The sequence below is a fragment of the Corapipo altera genome, unplaced genomic scaffold (assembly GCF_003945725.1).
Source record: "Corapipo altera isolate COAL_440 unplaced genomic scaffold, ASM394572v1 51, whole genome shotgun sequence".
Classification (NCBI taxonomy): domain Eukaryota; kingdom Metazoa; phylum Chordata; class Aves; order Passeriformes; family Pipridae; genus Corapipo; species Corapipo altera.
Genome location: NW_020884892.1, coordinates 12,155,052 through 12,172,391, shown reverse-complemented (window position 1 = coordinate 12,172,391; position 17,340 = coordinate 12,155,052). Strand labels below are relative to the sequence as shown.

At 38.0% G+C, this 17,340-nt stretch overlaps 1 long non-coding RNA gene across 1 annotated transcript; it reads left to right on the top strand.

The window, feature by feature from the left end:
- The first annotated feature begins 11,513 nt into the window (after positions 1 to 11,513).
- LOC113948267 lies at positions 11,514 to 13,370 on the top strand. The gene is made up of 3 exons (XR_003528071.1): positions 11,514 to 11,596; positions 12,851 to 12,959; positions 13,343 to 13,370. It is a non-coding gene; the product is annotated as an uncharacterized LOC113948267 (long non-coding RNA).
- The last annotated feature ends 3,970 nt before the right edge of the window (positions 13,371 to 17,340 follow it).

The window sequence follows — 17,340 nt, the reverse complement described above, 5'->3', positions numbered from 1 at the left end:
CTCCAGAGAAGGAGACACTAAAACGTCTCTGGACAGCCTGTTCTGGTACCCTGTTACCCTCAATGTAAACAAGTTTTCCCTCATGTTCAGATGGAATTTCCTGTGTTTCAGTTTGTACCTGCTGTCCCTTATCTTGTTACTGGGAACCACTGAAAAGAGGCCCCATCATCTTGACACTCACCCTTAAGATATTTGTATGCATTGATAAGATCCCTTTAAAATAAACTCTTCTCCAGAGTAAACAGGCCCAGCTCCCTCAGCCTTTCTTCTTTCTATCCCTACATGCTCCGACAATGTTTTTATATTCCTTCCAAGTTACCTGTCTCTTTTTCTTCATTCCATACACTTTCTTCTTCTGTTTCAGTTTTTCCAGAAACTCTTTGCTTATCCATACAGATTTCCTTCCCTTTTTTCTCAATTTCTTGGAGGAAGTGATGCTTGAATATTCAACAGTTTTTTTGGACTCCCTTGCCTTCTAGAGGCCTAACCCATGGGATCCCTCCAAATACGCCTCTGAGGAGGCCAAAGTTACTTCTCCTGAAGTCCAGGTTAGTAATCCTACTTATTGCCCTGTTTCCTCTTTGCAGGATCCTAAACTCCACCCTCTCATGGTCAATGCAACGAAGGCTGTCCCCCAGCCTTCACATCCCCAACCAGTCCTTCTTTGTTAGTACAAGGTCGAACAGAACACTTCTCCTGGTCGACTCCTTAACCACCTGTGTCAAGAAACTATGGTCAATGCTTGCAGGAACCTCCTGGAGGTGCCCAGCCACACTGTCTTTCCAGTAGATATCAGAGTGGTTGAAGTGCTCTATGAGAACCGGAGCCTGTGATCATGAGGCTAAATCCAGATGTCTGTGAAAGACTTCATCGACTTCTTCCTGACCAAATGGCCTGTAGTAAACACCTGCACCAGCGTCACCTATGTTAGCCTTCATTCAGTCAGGCCTATGAAATCAAACTTCCCAGTCAATCATCTTCAGTCTGCATCAAATTTATTTTTAATTAAATATAAATTATTGTCATGGTTTGAGAGCCTCAAAATCCAATTCCCTAGTCCAAACCCCCTCCCACATCTCAGCCCAGCGTGAGATGGTTTTCCAGACACTACATGAGACTCAAATGGGGGAAAGGGAATATATTACAATGACTGTACAAATAAATACTACAATACATTATATACAATCTTAATTATCTCTACCATGACATAAGTGTTTACAATGGATCTAATCTCTTCTCCCCTCCAAATAAAAGTCCAGGAGGGAAAAAGGAAAAGATCCCTTTCCACTCTCAGAGCAACAATGTCTCTAAGGCAGCAGGTTCTCTTCTTCTCATGCAGCAGCTGTAGCTGGATCTCTACCAGTACACATGAGGGGGTATCCAAGCCCCTCGGCCACTCGTCTTCAAACAATTGTCTTATCTTCCGTGGGCTGCTTTCACCCAGACAATGGTCGCGTCACCACGGTCATACCACGAAGCACGGGGCTCTTCGTGATGGTCCCTATCTTCAGGGGATTCAAGTCCCCTTTGCAGAGCTCTGTGCTCTGTCTCAAGCAGCGGGAGGGGCCAAGGTCACCCTCTCCGCCTTCCTTCTTGGAGCTTTCAGTTCCTTTCTGCAAGTGCTGTAGCACTTTAAGACCCTTTCAAGTACGAGTCCATCATCCTCCTCCTTTCTTGGAGGTCTCAGAGGGGTATGGGGTTTTATTTCAGTTCTTATCCCAACTTCCTCTCTCTCTCTGTAGAGCCTAATTGTCTCTCTGCTGCTGGGTCTCTCTCGGCTCTCTCAGACAACTCTGTGTCTTCCCTGCTCAGCTGCATGTTTGTTTCTACTGCTTCTCCAGTTCAGTTCTTATCTGTTGGCTTTCAGCCATAGCCTCTGTTCACTGCTGTTTCTGCCGCTCCTCGCTCACGGTGGAGAAAACTTCTTTCAACTTTCTAGTTACAGGCACCTAGCCCAGTCTAACACTGTTCCAAGTCCCTGTAGCCCCCAACTGGGGGGCTGGGAGCCAGAGACCCCCCAGGGGGGCTCCTGCTCTTACTCCTTGTGGCTCTACAACATGGTTACTTCTTCTACCACCACTACAACAACCTTCTCTTCCCTTCTGGTTCTGATATGTTTATATTTTGCAAAAGCGTTCATTGGGTAAAAACCTCAAGGGTCACCACCTCCTGGGGCTTTGCCATTTTATAACTTCAGGGGGGAAAACTGTTTTCCCCCACCAAAATTGTCTAGTATTCAAAATACCTCCTCAAGTTTAGTGTATCTATAGTTTTATATATGTTTTACCACTTACAAAAATATACCTGTCAATCACTACCCAGGGTCTATCAACTTTACTTGGACTACTTAGCTAACAAATAAGATCTCTGTTACTTCAAAAGATGTTTGTCACTTATTCATTTTTGCCATCATGATTAAAAATTGTCATAAAGATGATTAGAAATGCTGTGACTCATTTGTGGATCAAGCCATTCATTCACAGAATCACAGAATCAATTAGGTTGGAAAAGGCCTTTGAGATCATTGAGTCCAACCTACAGCTGAACAACACCATGTAACTAGACCATGGCACTAAGTGCCACATCCAGTGTTTCTATAAACACCTCCAGGGATGGTGACTCCACCAATTACTCATTGAGTAATGACAATCTCTCCAGTGTCACACTTTCTGAAAGCTATTTAGTTATGTTAGAGAAGGTGGATCATCGTCCCAAGCAGTCTAGTCCCTGCACCACTGTAGTTAGGTCAGGCTTCTGTTGGATAGTAGATGTGACTTTTATTTCATCAGGGAGTTGTTGGCGCCTGAATCCAGGTCTTGGGTGAGCATTCAGATAACGGATATAAGGGCAAATAGTGCCAGTTTTGGCATCTATCTGTTGCAAAATAAGGTCTTCTGCACCTTGTTCCAAAAAGGCATAAAACAAAATGAGAGAAGCTTATTTCTATAGCATAAACTCTGTGGAGTTAGCATGTATATTCCAGGTAGTGGATTCCACTTAGGAGGGAAATATTTGAGGTGCAGCAAAATGCAAAGAACATTTAAATCTCATTCCAGAATCCAGAAGACTTTGTCGTGGTTAACTCTGACTTTTAACCCTATACTGGAAATGATAGTGAAGCTGGAACATGAGAGGTCAGTTCCTCACTAGTTTAGTGTGCTCGCAATTGGAAATTATACAGTGTATGTTTGACCCTGTCTGGTTGCCAGGTACCCACCAAAGCCACTCTATCACTCCTCTCCTCAGCTGGATGGGGAGAGAAGACGTAACAAAAGGTTTGTGAGTCAGTATAATGGCAGGGAGAGATCAGTCAACAATTTCTGTCACAAAAAAAATAGACTTGACTTGGGGAAATTAATTTAATTTATTGTCAAACAATATTAGAGCAGGAGAAAAAACTCAAATTGTAAAACATCTTCCCCTGACCTCTTGCTTCTTCCTGGGCTTAATTTCAAATTCCCTACATCCTTTTGACCCAGTGGCACAAGGAGATGGGAATGGGGCTGCAGTCAGTTCATCACATGTTGTCTCTGCCGCTTCTTTCTCCTCAGGGGGAGGCCTCCTCACACTCTTCCCCTGCTCCAGTGTAGGGTCCCTCCTGTGGGAGACAGTCTTCCACAAACTTTTCCAATGTGAGTCCTTGCCATGGGCTACAGTTCTTCACAAAGTGCTCCAGCGTGGGTCCCCCATCGGGTGCAGTCCTTCAGGAGCAAGCTGCTCCAGTGCAGTTCCCCCACAAGTCCTACCAGGAACCTGCTGCAGTGTGGGCTCCTCTCTCCACGGATACACAGGTCCTACCAGGAGCCTCAGAGGGTCACAGTCTTCTTCAGACGAATCCATCTACTCCAGTGTGGGGCCTTCCATGGGTATCTGCTCTAATCTTAACCTCCAAGACCATAGTCTTCACAATGGGCTGCAGGGGAATTTCTGCTCCAACGCCTGGAGCACCTCCTCCCCTTCTTCACTGGTATTGGTGTCTGCAGAGTTGTTTCCCTCACATATTCTCACTCCTCTCTATAGCTGCAAGTGGTTTTGTGCAGGTTTGGTTTAGTTTGGGTTTTTTGTTTGTTTGTTTGTTTGTTTCTCCCCTTCTTGAATACATTATCCCACATGTGCTACCACTGTGACTGAATGGCTGAGCCTTGGTCAGTGGCCAGTGTTTCTTGGAGCCAGCTGGTGTTGGCTCTGTTGGATACAGGGAAGGCTTCCAGCAGCTTCTCACAGAAGTCGCCCCTTTAGTCTCCCTGCTACCTAAACCGTGCCATGCATACCCAACACATATGTTAACTTTTTCTAAGTTAGTCATTGTCATAATATGATTAGCTTTTAATATCATCCTTCCATGAAATTGTGAAATGGTTCAGGTGAAAACAGTCAGAAATGAGTTCAGGACTGACTTTTTTCTCCCAGTGGAATAAATACTTTAGCAGGACCAAGAATCAACTGTCATACAGTTTATACACAGTTGTAGACAATTTGCAAGCAAGACATTCAGTACAGAATGTGAGGAAGCAAGAGATCAATGCTTATCAGTCAGTCATTTGCAGTGAACGGGAATCTACACCCAAAATATCTGTTTTCTGATTGTTTCTTTGTGTATTTCTTCATGTATCAATTTTGATTACCTTTTGGAGCCAAGGAATGAAGTATTATAAAAGTGCATTGGGCTTATATTATTTAATAATGTATTAATAAAATGTAGGAAGGGAGTAAGGCATGCATTACTTTAGGAACCTATTCCAAGAATGTAAAGTACCACGGAAAAATGACAAAAAGAGTAAAAATAAATTTTACACACTAAGTCAGTCCATTTGTCACCAAACTCCTCTGTACTTATATGTATTTCCCCAGTATTGCAAACAAATGTATGTATACATGCATACGAATTTATCTATATGGCAGTTAAGAAATTAGAAGTCATTTGAATGGGAATGACTGAAAAATCAGTCCAGTTTATAACTAAATGTTATTAATTCCTTTGCAGCACACTTTGCCAGTTCATAGTTTTTAGTTCTAGTGAACATCATTGCTATAGGTACAAAAGTATTATTCTTTTGGAATCATATCCTATTTTAGCTGTGATAGTGAAACATCCTACAGCTGATGCCATTCATTGAGAATTGATGACTGTGGTCCTAAGAGCCTTGGTGGCTCTTAGTCACCAGTCAAGGTGGTCATGTGTGGCAGCTCTCTGATGGTAAAAATCAGAACTGAACCAGCATTATATTCTCTGTCTTTCTTCCTAACAGTTAGTGGATTTATGCCATTTTCCCCTTTCCTAATGATTACCTTGATCTGCTTTTTTTGTTTGTTTTGAGGTTATTGTTGTTTTTTGGGTTGATTTTTGTTCGTGTGTTTGTTTTTGGTTTTGTCTGGACAGTAGTTCTTTTTATGCATTAGATAGAACATCTATCTGATTCTATGAATCTATGATAAATACACTTAAAAAGAAAAAATCATCCTGAAATAAAAATTTGATAAATTCCATTTTATTAACTCTAAGTAAATAATAAAAAAGTTTTTATTATAAACATGATTGTGTATATGTATATACATATATTTATCTATGTGTATTTCATTATGTACGTTATCTTCATCTACAGAGTGTTCCAATACCATGACTTGACCTTTAACAGTAAAGTTCTACTGGAGACTTTCCCTTTTATTCCAGTATAAATCATTGCTCCAAAAGAAATAGTTTTAGATGTACTTTCAGAAGTACTTCTTTTATCTGCATTAGCTGGAAATGGAAACACTCTCCAGATACTGTCTTTGACTGTAGTTTTTCTTTCTACTTTGAAGCCTTGTGAGAGAGAAAGACTGAATACCTCTAAGCTTATAAATGCAACTAAGACAAAAAGTAGAAGTGGAGACCAAAGAACTTCATTATATTTTTCTGATCAATACAGTTGTTACTAGAAATAATACTTCTTCCAAAGGTTTCAAAAGAACAGTGAAAAAGAAGCTTATAAATTTTATTTTAAAGAAACATTTGCTTTAAATGTAGGTCTGAGACAATTAAAAAAATTGTCCAAATATTTATTCTACAACTTTATGAATGGTGTTTCTTTCATCGAAAAAGCAACGATGATGTGTAAATGTGTGAATAAACTTTGAAATTTTTTCACAAGTAAATGAAAAGCATTATCAAGTGTGAATGGAGAGTTTCCACATCAGTTTTTCAGAATTGGTGGAGATGCTTACAAGCACTGCACCTCAAGCTCAGAGCATCAATCCTAGGAAGAGTTTTAAAAATACTAGGAAGAGTTTTAAAAATAAGCTTATTTTGAATTTATGACAGGAAGTCTGATTTAAAATATTTTTCTGTCTTACTTCCATTTTCCACTTATAAGAGAAGTCCATCAGATATTTTGATTTGCAGATGCAAGTGCTCCGCAGATAAGATGTTGACCTGTGTTCACTGTGCTCTAATGCCACATGTTGTTACCTGTCACACACCACGATCTACCCTTTACCTGAGCCAAAGTCATGTATTATAATGAGCTGAATTCCCAGCGTTATCTGTGGAGAAGTACATGGACAAAAGATGTATTGACTTCAGTAGCCTTTCTTTAAAGAGAAAGGCAACTTTTGTATTTGCAGTGAATTACTTTCATCTATCCATTCACATGTATTTCTAAGACTTTACTGTGATAGTAGATAAAACTTCAGAAAATAACTATGTCACTCACAGAGTAACATTTGGACAGTCCATGAATCAGAATAGATTTTGGAATACTAGGTACACCATGTAAAAACATTCCAGCCTGTAATTTTATTTGCTGGAAAGTAGATCTTGTCTAAAAGGGTTATATGTTCTACCTCTGCTCAGACCTTAAAAAGACACAAATGCATCTGCATGTATATATATACGTGTGTGCATGTATGTGTGCGTAAATAAATACATATGCTAGGAAGTGGATAACATAAGGGAAGTTATTTGACTTCCAACTATCATGAACATCACAAACCATGTAAAGCTTTACTACTATCCATGCTTCAAGACATTTCTCTTCTTGTAACATGTACTGAGAAGTCTAGTCAAACTTTTTGACATAAAACATGATTCTTACTGTCTACAGTTCTATTTTACTTAGTGTCTACCTTAATGAATCAAAATCTAATTATTCCGAACAAGATTCTCTGTGAGCACTCAGCCTTTCTGTAGCATGGTTTGATACCCTGCATCTGGCTGACATCTTCAAATATCGAAGATTGAAAGATTTCACTTAGTCATGTCAAGGACAGCTGCTTCTATGTGGCATATAATAAAATTACATCAGTACACATGGTAAACTGTGAATGTCACAGGCTGTTTTCTCTCATGTAGTTTTAATTTCTATTATCATTTAGGTTTTCTGTTGATCAGTTAGAACAAAACCTAATTCAAACATTTCTATAGAAAACAAATTATTTTGATTTCCGTTAGGCACAGAAAATGTTAATCCAACTACGTTACAACTCAATTACCTATTCTGAGTTTGGACCTGCTAGATTGGAGAAGGATGGAGAGGTGGGTAAAGATGAAAGTAGCTGCCCCTGTGGCGTTTTTCAGAGATAGATTCATGAACACTTCTCCTTGTGCTGGCAATCTGACATTGTTTTTTTATTTTTTATTTTCAGGTAAGAAACTATTGATTTCAGGAAGTGATGAGTAAATGGCTGTTCTATGCCTTCAAGAGATGCTGAGGTAGACACCAAGCTGCAGTCAGAATTAGAATTTAAGATCTATCCCTGACTGCAGAGCTTCCTTAAATAGATGCTAGGGCATGAATCTATTGATACAGTCATAAAAATCCAGGAAGGTTTAGAAAGAGAGTTTATACATTGACTATGTTACTGGAAATGTAGTGTAGAGAGTGCCATAAATTACCTATACATTGTTTTACTGTGGAAGTAAACAATACTTTCATCTCGTGGGAATGATTACTTGGAGATAGGTAAATGTGAGTAGGATTTTGGCATAACAAAGACTGGTTGGCTTCTTTGAGGAGAGTACACACAAAGACATCAGGAAATTGTCTTATGTGGAGTCATTCTGTGAAGGATAAAAGGAATAGAAAGTGAGGCTCCTATAAATTGAGGGCTTATATACATACTTTTGAGACTTCATCCAAAGTTATTAATCAACTCTTTTTATGAAAATGATTTTTGCCATGTGAATAGTTCTTCCACTGACACATCATAAATATGTATATTCCAAAAAATATTTACAACTTCAAATTTTAAAGCCAAAGCAAAATCTTTGCTAATAGGAAGAGCTGATACTGTAAGGATAAGTATCTAGTATATTCTTCTGGAATCAGCACCGAATTATCATTACAGGAAAAAATATGTTCATATATCTTTTCTTTATTCTCTGATCCTGAAAGACTTGCTTCTGCATTTAAAAAAATAGCTTCTGCCTATACAGAATGAATTGACCCTTTGAAGATGAAGACTTGTACATGAGGAAAAGCTTCCATGAGGAATTACCATCTAATTTGAAATGTGCCCTTTGAAGACAGCAGATAGGAAGGAAAGAAAGCAGATGACAGTGACTGTAGTACTAGTATTTAGTTACACTGATTAGCTATGCGCAAAAATTAATTGTTTTGAATAATTTGAAAACATTTTTCACATTTACAAATAATTAAAATTATAAGCTCAATTCAGCTGGTTTTATTATTAAAAGTTGATTGCTTTTATGTGAGTATTGCAGTGAAAGGAGCACAGGTAGAGATATGAGAATTCTTGGCATAGGCAAACCTAGTCCTGGCAGGTCGTTCCATGTATCAGAGTCTGCTTGGGAAAATGAAAAAAGCCATCAGAGATGGGTGATAACAAAGAACATTGACTGAAATACAATTTCTGGCTAAAGTTTGCAGTTGTAAATTGTTGACTTACCTGCTATAAGTGTTTGCCACTTTCTGCAACTGGGGAAGACAGAACAGAACAAAAGGTTGGCACACAATGTCTCCTTCTTTATCTATGTCCTTTCAGATGGGCATGCCGTCTCCAAGTCATCATAGCTTTAGTAATTTTCCTGAGTAGCAGCAAACTCTGTTAAGGCCCCGTGGGTTGGCAAGATCTTCCATCGTTTCAGACATGGGTTTCAGCACTGTACTAGGACTCTTCATCACCCAACCACATTCTGCAGTCTCCAGAACTTTCTCAGTTCTTGACAGCGTTCCGTGAGAAGGACAAGTTTTCCCACAATTTTCATGTACCTTTTCAAGAAGTATGAACATGTATGAATACAGACTTATACAGTGATAAACTAGAGATCCAAAACAATTCTGCAACATTTAAGATTAAATTTAATTTTTAATATATTTGAAGTTCTACTGTTGCAGGACTGAGCATGTAGGTTTATGAAGAGAAGACCTGGCTGTTTAGACATGTTCATGGGTTTATAGACTTTACTCCTATCGTATAAATTGCCATTATTTCCCTCAATGTTCTTTGCTATACTTTTACATTTTATTTGCTTCAACTTAATAGTGAACTTTAAATACATCAAGAAAAAAACATGAAATTTGGCACTGTGAAACTTCTGGTTATAAAAACAATAGTGATGATACTAGTATAAGAAAGGTCAAAACTATTAGGTAAGTATTACAAGGTTATGTTCTGAATCAGAAAATAATTAATATTTTAGTATTCTGGACATTTCTTATTTGCTTGGCTTGTGATATATATAATGATTTTTTTTTTCTCCTTACATTTAAAAGTGATGTTAAATATTGACAATGGCCTAAATCCCAAGGCAAGAAGATAAAGAGCTGCATCTGATAAATTCGAACTCCAGGTGAAATCCACAGAGACTAATTCGACATTCTCCTCTGAGTAATGCTCCAAGAAAGTCAGGGTTAGACCTTTGTGCTTCCCACGCAATCATTTAGAAACAGACAGTGCTTCCAAAGTGCAACCCAAAAAGATGAATATACTGTGGAAGGGCTGACCTAGCATTAATCAATAGGAAAGGCCAAATGCAGGGCTATCTATATCAGTACTGTTGAATTCAATTTTGGAACTTAAAGGTTGGCTTCCTTGAAAGTTTATGGTGTTTTCAAGATGAATATGCTTATCCCCTTGGAACATACTGCTGAAGTAATTCTCTGCAAGTGCATATATTGAGTAGGATTTAAGTATGGTTTCCAGGAGGTATCACTTCTGTAGTACTCAAATGTCATTTAATGAAGACTAGTTATAGGCCTGCCTCATTTTAAAAGCAGCCAAAATATTTTTCTAGAGTGTTTCCTAAATAATAGCTTATCAAGTAACCATTGAGAGTTCATTTATCACGGAAAGAGAAGAGAAATATCTAGTTAGAGGCTGAAACCTGTTAAAAAAAAAAAAAATCAAAAAAGGACAGACCTCAGCTCTACTGCTAAGTTTCTTTCTTGATTTGTATTTTTTTTATTTGGTCAAGGTTTTATTGGAAAACACGAGACTGTCTGAAGAAGGAGAAATACTGGTATAAATCATTTTGGAGTGAAAAGGTCAAGAGACCAGACCTCTCCATTTTCTGGGTGATTACTGTAATTTCCAGACTAATACAAAAGTCAGCTCTTTTTTTTGGCAGGGTTGTTCTTGCCCCCCACAATGTCTTGGAACACAGCTGAAGCTCTGCTTTATGCTAGGCTCAGTAATCTTGATTTAGGTAAGGGAAGAGTTCAGAGCTTCTGCATACAGACAGGGACATTGAATAAGATTAAAACAATGCAACTTTAACAATTGTAACATAGATTACTGCCTTGGATTAGTAGTCCAAAAACTTGACTATCTTCCAAGTTAGGTAAATAGTAATGTCTCAGAGATGTATCCCTTAAAATCCAGAGATTTAAAAAGTGAGATAAGCTGTATGTATGTTGACACCAGAAGGTTGCATTGCCATTCACATAGATTTAGACTGGCTGGAGAAATGGATCAACAGGAATCTTATGAAGCTCAACAAAGGGAAAAGTAAAATCCTGCACCTGGGAAGGAATAACCCCGTGCACTAATACACACTTTACACAGCCTCTAAAGCAGATTTGCAGAGATGAAACTTGGGGTCCTGGTGGACAACAGGGTGACCTTGAGCCAGCAATGTTCCTGTGAAGAAAAAAAAGTCCAACAACCTGCCTGCTGGGCTGTTGCCAGCAGCTGAGGAGGGTCGTCCTTTTCCTCTGCTCAGCCCTGATGAAACATGTCTGGAGTGCCGTGCCACTTCTGCACGTCCCAGTACAAGAAAGATGTGGACTTTTATGGAGCACACCCAATGAAGGGCCACCACAGAAATTATTAGGATACTGGAGTGGACAGGTTGAGTGAGGTGGGACTCTTCGACCTGGTTATCACCCAGGCTTATAATCACCTGATGGGAGAATTGAAGATGTAGTAGGCAGACTCCTCTCACTTCTACCAAGTGGTAGGAGAGACAACGGCCACAAATTAAAAAATAGGCAGTTTAATCTGAATCCAAGAAAACCAACTGTGAGGTTGGTACAACACTGGCACATGTTGACCAGAATGGTTGTGAAGTGTCCATCTGTGGAGATATTCAAAACCTGAACAACATCTGAGGCAATCTGCTATAACTGACCCTGCTCAAGCAGGCTGGTTGATCTGGGTAAACTCAGCAGGATTCTTTCAAAACAAATTATACTATAATTTCAAAGTTATTTTGTAATTCCCCCTGGTGGTCTAGTGGTTAGGATGCGGCGCTCTCATCGCCACAGCCTGGGTTCGATTCCCGGTCGGGGAACTCCTCCAGGCAGATGGAGCTCAGCAGCCCTGTAAGGCCATCCATCTAAGAGAAGGTCACTCTAAACAAACCTACGTCCTGAGGACCTCACTGCCACTGTCCGAGCTCGCTTGGCCCCGGCAGATGAACCTTAGGATTAAAGGGTGGGCTCAGTTCAGCGCACACTGTGTCTCACCTAAAAAATCCACTGCGCAGGCTCGAAGGGTAATGACCTTTCCCAAATCTTCATTTACGAAGGCTGACCATGAAAATGTAATTTTGTAATTCTCTTCCATTAACTGAATATTTCACAACTATCAGTAATTTAGTAAATCAGCACTTATTTCTGCAGATGTAAAATATGAGGCATTTAAAAGTTCTTCACAGCTTTCTGAAGAACACACACCCGCATATACCACAGCAGTGATTAAATTCCCATGCTAATTCACAGTTCGGTGGCTTTGCCTAGTCTCAGCTTCAAAAGGCCCATTTAGTAGGTACGGGTTTACAAAACCTTGATGTATTGTCTTAAAAAAAATCAGAATAAAATACTTCGCATCTGCTTTCTGCACAGTACAGTTATCTTTGTCAACATAAACAATTTTTTATTTTTCTTCCCAAATCCCAAACTAGCAATTCCTTTTGATTTAAACAGACATTAATTAAATAAGAAGGAGTTCACATTATGGGAATGCTTTGTAGAGTTTATATAGGGAAAATGACAAATGGAATTCTTCAAAAATGAACTTTATTACTGTTTTGGGATTCCAAGAATTGATGTTAAAAAATCCAGCATGTAATTCTTTAAGAAATTCAATGTAAAAAAATGTGATTTACGAGCAACTGGTTTTATACTCTCTGATTCATTTTCTATAAGGCTTATTCTTAATTAAAATCTTGAATAATTTCCTATGGTGGGTAATGCTGTGGATAGTATTTCTTGTTCATTTAAATCAGTGATTCTTTTAAATTGATCTGTTCCCTGATCATGTTTCTCAGTGTTTTGTCATACATGACTAAGAAACACAAGGTGGTATATGCCCTTTGACAACCCCTATTTAGAATTCCTTAAGTTTGTTTTCGTCTCTTTTTAAAAATTAAGTAATTTCTGGGGCAGTGTTTCCAATGTACTTAATACAGAAAGAAGTTAGACATGTTGACATGGTTCCAGGACAGCAACTAAATGCCTTGGTAAATTTAAATGTGTGAATATTCCCAGTAGAAGGTGATTCTATTGTCCGTTAAAAAGGTCAGCGTGTTTTCTCCCTATTTCTTTTACAAGAAAATGTAAGCTATTTGTTAGCAACCGTAAGATATGCTATAACATCTGTGATAAGAATAAGTATTTGCTGGCTGCTGCTTGATTTCACTTTATGTCAGATTAACATACGAGGTACTCTGCAGCTTGATATTTTCAGACTGCTGCACATGCACTGCTTTACCTGTATACATTGCTGCTTACAGAACTGAGAAAACAGCTTTGCAATTTATATGTTGGATATCTTGTATTTTGACTGGAAAGAAGGTTTATTCTTTTATTTCATTTTAAACAGAAAGCAAAAGTTTCTTCAAATATAACCTTCCATACATAAACAAAATATATAAAATTGTATTCTTAATTTTATTTTACAGAAGTAAATCTGCAGCATATAGGAAGACAGAAGATGAGAACTAAGAAAAAAAAAAACAGTTCTTTGAAAATTTTTTGAAAACCTACTGAAAATGTATTTAGAAACTGGAAGATTTTTAGAAATTGGAAGATTCTGGAATCAGAGAGCACAATGAGCCAAAACATGAATCTAGAACGACTGATGTAATGAATGGGACCCTCCAATCTCTGAGCAGCATCAAACTACTAGAGGTTGCTAGATAATGCTGTTCCAGACTCTGTAAAAAAAGCAGTGACTGATGGTGATTTTCTTTAAACAACAGCTCTAGACTGGCTTAATCTTGTAATGTCTTAGTGAATATTTTTGCACAGTAGGGGATATTTTTGCACTGCAGCAAAAAAATCTCCATTGTTACAGCTGTGTTTGGAATTCCAGCAATTTATATCAGTTTCATCAATAAACTTATTGTCAAGTAAAATAATGTCTGAATTAGTTTACAGAATGTTTTCACCAGTTCAAATTTAAAAACACTCTGACATGAATTATTACTCTTATGGAAATTGTTCTTTTGTGCTTAGATAGCAAGCAAAAGGATCAGGCCAGGTATACTAAATACTGCAAAAATTATAGGGTGAGACAATGACCCAAATACATTTGCAACCTGTGTTTGTATTCTCAAATATAGAGAGGATTTAGCAAATAATCTCTATTGAAAACTGGATTTCCATTAGCCAGGATATTCAAATAGATTAATCAACATTTGAAACTGAACAATTTGTTGAACAATTGTGGAAATTCTTAGAACTGATATTTCACCAGATTGTCCAGCTACGTGATAAGCTTTGAATATTTATTTTAGTGGAGGCAGTTGTACAGAAAAAAACTGCAAACAAATAATACTATGTTTTGCTTTTTCAAAGATATGCATTTAAATAATTTTTAGATCTTCCTGGAAATATGAGATGTGGATGCTATTGACACAAGAATCTATTACTTTATGTGTCCAATATAAGGGTTTGCAGTCTGAATTTACTATATTTCAAATGTCCTGGGATTCCTGTTCTTCAGGATTTCTGGAAGGAGAACTGTAACTGGGTGGAAATGGGCATGTGTAAGAGACATTTTGTACTCTGGCAAAGCAACTCATCTTGAGTGTAAAGGAAGCCCTGGGCACAGGAGAAACACTGAAATGTAATAGTTATACTAGTAGTCCACTTCTCATCTGTGCTATATTAAAACAGGATGTAGCTGAATGTTTGCAAGTGCTTTTAAAGAGTTCACACAAAGAAAACAATAGCTTCCAGAGGGACAGAGATTTTTGCTGAATTGTTTGTGTATCATTGTGACAGAAACAAAAGGAAAGTAAGATACACAGAGCAAATTTTAGTTCTGCCATATTGTTCAACAAGATAGTTTGTTCTTTTAGAAGAGGTCCCCCCTCTGGCCTCACTCTCACTAAAAAGAACAAAGCTTTCATTCAAAGAATTTGATTAAAAATATAACTTGAAAAAAAACAGGTCTAGAAATGAGAATGTTACTATGAATAACACCCAATAAAAGACCATGGGTAATCTTCTTTACATTATTTTCATTTCACTGTTAAATTATTAAACAGCAATTTTTCAACTGCTTTGAACTCTGAAATAGCATTTTCTGCAATACTTATGCTCTCTGGTACACTGCATCAATCAAATCCGGCTGCCACAGATTTCAAATAGCTTGTTGGAAAAATGTGGTGATTTAACATGCTGCCTGTACTGCGCCTTGACAAAACTGAGAAGTAGCAAGAACATTTCCATTTAAATTAATTGTCTACTATTAACTTCCTAATGGAGTTTTGGTTAATTAACAATTATTTACATGTGAAACATTAAGACATTTTAAACCAGTCCTTAACCCTCTCCTCTTTATGGTAAATTCTTCATTTGCCATAAAGCCAAATGAAAACCTGTAAATGAAGCTGTTGCTGAATCAAGGATTTTAGTACTGACTCTGGTCGATAATAAGAGCTAGTTGTAGCAGTGATCAGTACACTGGCATGAGATCACATACAGAAGAATGCTTCAAGGTACCATCAATCAGATTTATCAAGTTGCAGAGGGAGTCCCCATCCTTCAGCCAAGGTAATATGTGCCCTTCTGCTTCATATGACACAGCTGCAGGCATGTGGCTGGTGTCCGTGTCTCTATAATCAATCTCTTCCTTCACAGGAATAGAAAAGCTTTCATTTCTACGTAGGTTACTTGGCATTTTTTTCACTGGGAAGAAGTTTTCTTTCTTAATTCTGTATGATCATGGAGAAGTAATTGCCACTAGTTTAAACATAGTACCCACTGTCATACAATAAATTGAAAGAAAGATTTCTCCTGCTATTAAATGTGAAGTAGTTTGGATTGGAATTTATCTGAGAATCCCAACTAAAATAAGAACAAGAAAAGAAGTTGCGGTTGGGCAACTAGAAATCAGAAATCAAGTAAATGCAAAAATTTTAGGTTCAAAAGTATTGTAATCCAAATGAAAAATAACAGACTGACAAATTACTGTTGACAACCCACTAGGAACTGAAGCTGTTGTATGGCTGTTTTCAGAGAATGGAACTTGTGACTGATGTGAACCTGACAACAGGGCTGAGCAACTCGTGCACACAGTGCTATTTCAGCAGGCACACTCTGTATCAGGTGAACTTAAAGCTGTGGGGAAAACAGAGCCCTGGTAAGACAAAAAGGGGGTTGACAGGGCTGCTGTGAGGCTGGCTAACTGATATATAACCTGCTACCTGGGAAGAAGGCTGCACCAGCGGAATCAGAATCTTGGACAACCTTAAACCCACTCTGAGGCTTTGTGGGGTTTGCTGGAGGGGATTGGGGATAGTGGGAAAGGAGGTCAGATGGCTGCAGGCTGAGCAGGTGCCATCGAGGCCCTTGGCAATCAATGGCAGAAATTGCTGTTTTGTCAGCGGGACACACTATACCTCGGCTGGGCAGAAGGATGCATGGCAGAGCTGCCAGATGAACGAGACTTGGCAAGCCTGAAGGTGGGGATGGAAATCTGGAGCCTCTGGCCAAAAGCAGGGAATTAGTCAGGTTCTGTCAAGATACAGAACACTGCAAGTGGAATTGCAATTCACTCAATTTTCCTACCTAATCTTGTCTTTATAGCCATTTCATATGTATGCATTGTTTTATTTTTTCTTTCATATGCTTTATAATTTTTAGTTAGATAAAACACAATAATGTTAACGCAGTTGTGAAGACAATTTAAGCTCATGTTAAAAATGTGTAGAAGAGAACAAAACCGTAATCTCCATAGTGTTTTTATTTTGCACAGGAAACAAACTTTCAATTTTTTTATAGGAAAACCATATATTTTTCCTATATTAGCATCCACACAAAGAAGCAAAAATGAGAGACCCAAGCTTTTAAAAACAGCATGCATAAATTGAGTTTCTGATTACTTATTGGTATTAATGTGAGTTGAGTTAAACAGCACCTGAAAACAAATATCTAAGCAAAACTTTAGAAAACTAGCTTTGAAAATCTTGGCTTTAAGAAAAGCATAACAAATGCATTCATACATCATTAGTGATTCTGGCTTATTGAATTGACTGGACATAGTGATGGATTCCTGCCTTGTCAGCAGTTGTATCTGGAGGAGGCATTGCCAGAGATGTGGTTATACATAATCCGGAAACAAAAGACCCTTGAACAGGACTTCATATCTTGTTTGTACTGTTTCAATCATACCAGTTTTCAAACTTTTACTTGATTAATGCTAATCAGTCTGCTGGATTACTTTATCTGACTGTACTTTGCTCTGACAACAGTTTTGCAGAACAGTCAAGAGTTTTGGATTTGATTCTCTGAGTTTGAATTTCATGTCCAGTGACTCATCAGTATTTTCATGAAAATATGAGTTATTTTATTCACACAGTATAATAATAATGTAGAAAGTTAGCTATAGAGATAATTTTCTTGACCTCTCCTCAGCTTGTAAATTTATATATATAGATAGATTTTCAAA